This window comes from Rattus norvegicus, chromosome 13, assembly GCF_036323735.1.
Source record: "Rattus norvegicus strain BN/NHsdMcwi chromosome 13, GRCr8, whole genome shotgun sequence".
Classification (NCBI taxonomy): Eukaryota; Metazoa; Chordata; class Mammalia; order Rodentia; family Muridae; genus Rattus; species Rattus norvegicus.
In genome coordinates, this window is record NC_086031.1 from 15,890,001 (window position 1) to 15,897,735 (window position 7,735).

General features: G+C 35.9%; 1 long non-coding RNA gene across 1 annotated transcript in view; it reads left to right on the forward strand.

The window, feature by feature from the left end:
- Window positions 1-6,967, forward strand: part of LOC103691604 (uncharacterized) — a 67,454-nt gene extending 60,487 nt beyond the window's left edge. The window contains exons 5-6 of the long non-coding RNA XR_005492384.2: window positions 1,060-1,222; window positions 4,870-6,967. This is a non-coding gene — a long non-coding RNA (uncharacterized LOC103691604). The remainder of the gene's footprint in view (window positions 1-1,059; window positions 1,223-4,869) is intronic.
- Window positions 6,968-7,735: the final 768 nt, after the last annotated feature.

A 7,735-nucleotide genomic window follows, 5' to 3' on the forward strand; every position in this document is an offset into this window, starting at 1 on the left:
GAAAATAAAGACAATATAAGACAGTTTGATCTTGGCTTTCCGTGACTCAAAACATTTCACGTAGAGAAAGTGCTTCAATTCTAGATAGCTGTAATTACTATCTTTTTTACTATTCAGTAGCATTATTATGGAAAGTATTCTAGATCCTTCAATAATGAATGCTTCTCTAGGTAAATATTTGGCAGATACTCAATATACAGTCTCATTGCAAGTAACAATTTTTCACAAAAGAACTATGTATTTAGCAGTATGTGTACTCATGTGCACACATGTTTACACATGTTTATGAAGTCCAGAGAATAACCTTGAATACTGTTCATAGGACACACAGTGCCCATATTGTTTCTTTGAAACCAAATCTTTGATTGACCTTCAACTTGCTGATGTAGACTGGTTGGTTAGTAACCCCTGGGGAGTCATTTGATTCAGTCTTCCCAGCTGCCAGAAGAGCTAGATTTTTACATAAGTGTTAGAAATCAAAACTAGGTCCTCATGCTTGTGAAACAAGTACCTTGCTAATTGTGCTGTTTCTTCAGCACCTTGAAAATGATGACAAAGCAACTGATAATTTAAGAAAAATAAATCCAAGACCTTGACCTATCTTTTCTTGTGTCTGTCTTTCACAGAACAAGGGATTCTGTTGTACTTATTTGTGTGGGCCTCTACATACGTGTGTGTATGTGTGTGTCTGTATATATGTGTGTGTATCTGTGTTTTCATGTGTGTGAATATGCATGTATGTGTATATCTGTATGTTGTGTCTTCACAAAAATGTATGTTCTTGAATGACAGCACATATACATTAGTATGTGTCTCTGTGTATACTGGCGGTAGAGTGCTCTGGGATGAAGTCAGTAGAAAGATGCCAGCACAAAAGTACATTACAAATACCATGACTTATTTTGCTCTTTAATATATTTGACTAGCGCTGTACAAAGTGTAAGAAAAAAGAGATGCCATGAATGTTTTCTTCTTATGTTCTAAATCATGTTTATTCTTCTTATAGTGATGGACATGTGTGTCAGCAATGTGTGATTTCAAGCATTGCTCTAATTTCAGGAAGCAAGGCTCACAATGGAGGTCAAACTGTGGACACAGTTCTTTCTTGCTGTCACTAGCTGGAATGAGAATCGATTACCTCAGTCACACTCTACAAATATGTCTAGAAATATTGGAGAGACCTTAATCACAATTCTCTACCTACTCCATTATGCATGCTTCGGTGAGTTTTAATGAAAACAGAGGCTGTTACAAGTGGAGAGAGAATTAGAACTTCATAATAGTCAAGGTGTAAGATTGGAAGATTATAAAGGTAGCTGGAAATGGATTAGTTACTGTTTGAGAATGGAAAACAAGTTTTGATTTAGAAATTCACCTAAACATTTTCTGCAAATTTCCTGTGGTTCTTCTTATGTCCTACATATGTGAAACCGTCATTGGTTTTACTGAAATAGAAAGATAATGTGTTTTGACAATGACTCTACACAAATAACATTACACATAAATATGCAATTTATTTATAACAGTAAAGTTGTGCAACTGGGAAATAAATACATTTTAATAGGTGGACAAGTCTCTATTAACATTAAAATTTTGAAAAAATAACTACAAACTGAGTTATAAGGAAAATGTTTTAAAGTGGACAAACTGACTACAGTTTGAGATCTAAGGAAAATTGTGCTTCATCCTGATAAGTTTTATCAAGAAAGCTTCTCTCTGAATTCCTAGAACCTTACAAATAGCATTGCATACAGAACAGGGAAAGACTTTATAGTTTTATTTCTTTGTTGAGAATGGATATACAGCTTTCAATCATGTAGATAGCCATGAGATTAAGTGAGGGTTGAATCACTACATAACATCAAATGCCGGTTTCAAGACTTCCTATTTTAGAAAAATTGAGATTTCCTGTGGGTGAGATCTAATACTAATAACAACACTGACAGGTTCTAAAGTCACCTAAGAGCTTTGGGCACATCAAACATGCATGTGTCTAATGGGTGATCTTTGACTTCAAAAGGCCAAAACTTTACCTTCAGAATATGTGCTTCAGTTTCAGCTGTATGTCCCTTAAAACATCCCTGCATAGTAGTCCTCCAGTTATCTAGGTTATCTATTCCTACTATGTAAAATCTCTTCTCTCTCTCTCTCTCTCTCTCTCTCTCTCTCTCTCTCTCTCTCTCTCTGTGTGTGTGTGTGTGTGTGTGTGTTTCCCTCTCTGTCTCTCTTTGTGTGTCTCTGTCTCTCTCTGCATTTCTTTCTGTCTCTTTGTCTCTCTCTGTCTGTCTCTCTGTCTTTCTGTCTGTCTCATTGTCTGTCTCTGTCTCTCTCTGTGTCTCTGTCTCTGTCTCTCTGTCTCTCTCTGTCTGTCTGTCTCATTGTCTGTCTCTGTCAGTCTCTGCCTCTCTTTGTCTCTGTCTCTGTCTCTCTCTGTGTGTCTCTATCTCTTTCTCTGCATCTCTCTGTCTCCCTTTGTCTCTCTCTGTCTATATCTCTGTCTCTGTCTGTCTGTCTCTCTGTCTCTGTGTCTGTCTCTGTCTCTATCTGTGTCTCTGTGTCTGGCCCACTCTCTCTCCATGTCTCTGTCTTTCTCTCTGCAAGTCTCTATGTCTGTCTGTCTCTATTTCTGTCTGTCTGTGTCTCTGTGCCTGGTTCTGTCAGTCTCTCTCTCTCTCTCTCTCTCTCTCTCTCTCTCTCTCTCTCTCTCTCAAAACAAGTATCTCTTATATCTGAATTTCTCCTTTGAAACCTTAAGACAAAAACCTGAAATCAATTACCTCTGGATATCTTTGGCATTAGTTCATTTCTGGGACTCTAGTCCACCTAACTAAGCTCATTAAGAACACATAAATACTTTAAAAATGATATATACAGAGAAGCATGACAGTGATGAGAGGTACAGGCAGAAAAAAATCCCATTGACAAGACTGACCACCTACCTAATAAGAGGTCTGCTATTAAACCTCAGAATGACTGGCATCTTTCTTTTAACTCCATACAAAATTTGGTAGCGGGGGATGGGTGGAAAAATCAGATTTGGGGAGCAATTTTCTGGCTTCCCACATTGCAAACATCTCTGAGGAAATAAACCTTTAAAAATTCAATTCCTATCTAAACTTATTGGTGTTTGTAAAGGCAGCAACCCTGTTGTTCAGGTCATTCTTTTTGTATGGCTTTGGTACAAATTTCACAACATCACAAGTCACTCAAATTTAACAATATGGAAAATTTAAGATTTCTCAAACCAGGAGTCATCTTTTTCTATTGTTATTGAAATTCTAATGTACAATCATCAAAACTATTGACTCAGAATAGTTGTAATGTCCCAACATTGAAAAGCTTCTGGTCAAGAGAATACAATCTAGAGCCTGGCATTTCAGTGATTTGGGTTAATCACAAGGGAAAGTAACCACTAATAAGAAGTTAGATTCATCTTAAGCCTTGAATTTCTTGTGAACTCCAACTAATCCCCTGAAATGTCTGATATTGCTGCAATTGTTACTCAATAGTATGATTTGTCTCCTTTACCTTCTTTTGTAGCTGAACCACCTATCTTGGATAGACCAGGGCAATTTCCATGTAAATACCTCAGAAAGTTTAAGGCGAGTGCATTTAGTGAATTAGAATTGCCCAAGCTAGACTAGAATTCTGTATTTTTAAATTAAGAAACCATGTGTGAGTTACATTTTTAAAGGAGTCAAAACACATTGAGAAGCTCAGTACTGGATTAAGTTGTTGTCTAGGTAACAATAACCAAGAACAGCAGCAAACAAGACAATTTCTATTGCTGCTCTAAAGCAACTACAAAGTAACTTACTTATAGCCACTAAAATAATATTTTAGTAGAAATTAAAATAACTAGGTAACACTTTCTGCAGCCAGTGTTTTGATCTTTGCATTAAGTAAGGATAATTAGAATCTTAGGTTGTCATTTCTTGCAGTGGTTACATTGGATCCTGGGTATAGCATCTTATGGTTCTAATTCTAAAGTCATTGCCACATGAACATGCATACTATAATTTCTTTGCATAGCCTTAGTGCTTTAGACACTATCTGGCTAGAAAGATCTCTGTATGTACACTGCTTCACTACAGAAGATCTCAGGGCACAAGTGTTCTGTGAGGTGTAAGAGGGCTGATTTTCTCCACCATTACACAGCACATACTGCATTACTGAAGAACAGGGCTTGAAACTAAATGCACGTCCCCAACACCGTGCAAGTGCATGCATGCGTGCGTGCATCTGTGCATGCAACTGAAGTTTTTATTTGGGTTCTAGGTGTTCAATTTCACGTATTTGTGTTTTAACAGATACCTCAAACTATAGTCCTACCTGATATTTTTGGCCTTTCTATGTATAATGAGACTTTGGGTATTTTCTTGATGATTAATTTATGTGTTCAGAAAAGACACGACCCTGTTCTTCCCTGTTTCTCTGCAAACTTGAAACTGCATGAAGCTGTAGAGAGTGAGTGCTCCTGTAACATCCTAAACTTGGTCTGGTGTAAGTTAAAAACTGTGGAATTAATAGTTGGCATTATACAAAGCAGTTTGGTAGGTTTCATAAGGTGACCTTTGATTCAATGGTAATATAATGTTTGATATTTGTGGCCTCATAAATCAAAAGCTCTGCTTATTCTAATGTAATTCCCTTAAAGTTTTTAAATGATTTTTCTGATTGTTATATGTTTTAATACTTCTTTTCCTTGTTAACATAAGACCACTGTCTCAAAACACTAGTACACTCTAGATTTGATAAATTTAATTAAATAAATAGCTGCAGAATAAAATGTTTAACAAATATTTACTTAATAACTTCACAAACATTAACTTAGTAACACAATTAATTTGATTATATTTTTGTCCACAGGCGATGCATGTAGATGTGTAACTGACTGCAATCATGTGGTAAATCCTTTATTACAGAGAAAACCCCAAGGAAGAAAAGACATAACATTTAAACACATTATAATTATTTTGTTTATATCTTGAGATTGTAATTACATCATTTATCTTGTTTCTTTCCTCTCGCCAAACCTTCACATATAGCTTCTTTGTTCTTTTTTCAAATTTACAACCTCTTTTGAAATTAATTCTTGTGAAATTCTTGTATATGTATATAGAGCTGTGTCAGGACAATAATAGACATGCTAAGAAAAACTGAAACATTTTAAGGCCTTAAAAGCATTCACTGAGCAGCAAAAAGTTGGTTCTATGGGTAAAAAGCTTGCCCTGTTAACATGAGCAATTGAGTCCTAATTCCCAGCACTCAAAATTTAGAGTCAGGCATAGTGGCCTGAACTTATAATTCCAGTGTCTGGGAGTCAGAGGTTGATGTATCTCTGAGGCTCATCTAGCCAAATTAGTGAGCTTCAAAAACCAAGATTCACAAGCTAAGAAGATTGTCAGTTGGTTAAGATGCTTGCCAACAAATCTAACAACCTGAGTTCAATCCCCAATACCTACGATATGGAAGAAGAGAACCAACTTCATCAAGAATATTATAGAAGATATTAAGGTTAAAGAAAAATCTGTGGCTCCAGGAAGAAAGCTTAACAAATGGATGTATTTTGGGCTAATGTCCTGAGTTTTAAGTTACTTATTGTTTTTAGAATTGATAGGTGTTTGTTTGTTTTAAGGCGAGTAAAGAGATTACCCAGAACTTAGATAGGGAAAAATTGGTCACTAACTCCAAGTAGAGAGTTGTGATAAATGTCTGTAACACCAGGTAGAGTGAACACAGACATATATTATAGAAGTTATTAAGTTTAAAGAAAAATATGTGGCTCTGGGTAGAGAGCTTAGCAGATAGATAAAGTTTGGACTAAATTCCTGGTTTAATATATTGCTTCTTGATATTGGAATTGATAGAAGGTATTTGGTTTTTTTATGAATTACTCTGCTCTTTAGCTCATATGGCTCATTGATGCCGACTAGTGAGGGTTTGTGGTTATTTTTATATCTACCAAAATAGGAAGCTCAGATTCTCTTACCATGGGGTACACAGGAATTTTGGGTTAATTTCTTGATATCACAGAATACAAAAGCCTATCAGGCTCATTGTTTAGCTTACTTCCTTTTTAAAAAACTGTTTAATCTTCATAATGGGTGTAACTTTGAGTTTTATGGTTATATTATTACTCTGGGAGAGAATGCACGATACAAGCTTTTCTGGTTACAGACTAAGGAAAACAGTATTTTGGGAGAAAATTTTGTCTTTGTGGTTTTAAAAAGTGTGATTAGTCTGTGAAAACCTAACAGAGTCATACTGATCAGATATGATAGAGGTAGACCACCCAAAAAAATTAATGCAGGAGAATCAAACAAAAAGGATTTCGATTCTAAACTTTGGACTAGACATAGTGTGCCTACTTGGATTCCTGGTATCAAGGACTTTCAGCTGGGTCCAGTCAAGACACATTGGCTACAGCATTTGCTTCATTCTTCCTACCTGCTACTGCCAACGATATCTCAATGCCCATGTACAGCTTGAAGAAGTTATAGTAGAGTCGTCACCCCACTTCCCTGGACTTTGGGGGCTGAAAGTGGTTACTCTAAACTTGTCTTTGTGAGGAATTTAGTAATGATTTAATTTACCAGGGAGGAATTAGCTAGATTGAGTTATACAGTTGTAATCTCATTTGTTAAATAAGCTAAAATCATATCATTGCTGTGATATAAAATTTATTTGTTAAAAGTTTAAAAGTACAAGGTTTAGAGCCAGTCCTTCAATTGATGTCATTATAAACTTCTGAGTTGATTACACATGTGAGTTAAGGGCCAAATAGCAAACATATTGTCTACTTTGTGAGAGTACTTTCAAGATATTATTAAGATATAAAGACAGCAGTAAAGATAGTCTTATATAGGTAGTTTTCAAAAATGTCAGAAATCCACAAAATATGAGATTTAAAGTTATTTATCTTTTGGTGAGACATATCTGCTCCTAACAGTTCCCCTTTGGAGGATTTAACGAAGAATTTGAACATCTCTACCTCCAGATGAGGCAATACTTTGTGGTTAGGCAGCCACTAGATAAAACTGTCTGTTTCATCTGCAGACTAATACTGCACAGAAAAAAACAAATTATGCAGAATAGTTGACTGATAAACTCTGCCAAGACAGGGTGATCAGCCCTTCAAAATGTGCATTTCAAGAGTCTGTCAGTTGATTTTGGGCCAGAAGGCTGAAGACTTGCACTCACATGCTGCTAGCAGGGGACTGTGCTAGTGGATATTTGTCTCTACAACTTCTCAGTTCTAGAAGCCGGGTTAGGCTTCCTATGCGTATAGATATTTTGTCATTCTCAGATTTCTGATGGGGTTGAAGACTGATTATAGTTTCATAGCCTATCAAGTTGTTTAACTCTGAATATACATATTTTATTAGTTATCAGATAGTATAGAAGCTAGCCAAGATATAATATAGATTTTAAGCCTTTCTTAAGCTGGAATGGATAACTAAGTGTTCTGTTTAACTGATATAGTATTGGGCTAAGTGTTAGTTAAATTTTATGCTTTTAATTACAAAATAATAATAGTTGTGCTCAGCTTATATTTGAGAGAAAACGTTTTTTTTTTTTTAAATTAGACAAAAAGGGTGAAATGTAGGATGATGTCACAGGTGAGGAAGGTACAAGATAGAAGGAGGCCTATCATTGGATGAGAAGGAAGGATGGGCAGGAGAAAAGCTTGAAGGAAGAGGAGGAGACTGGAATGAAGGGAGAGGAAGAGAGG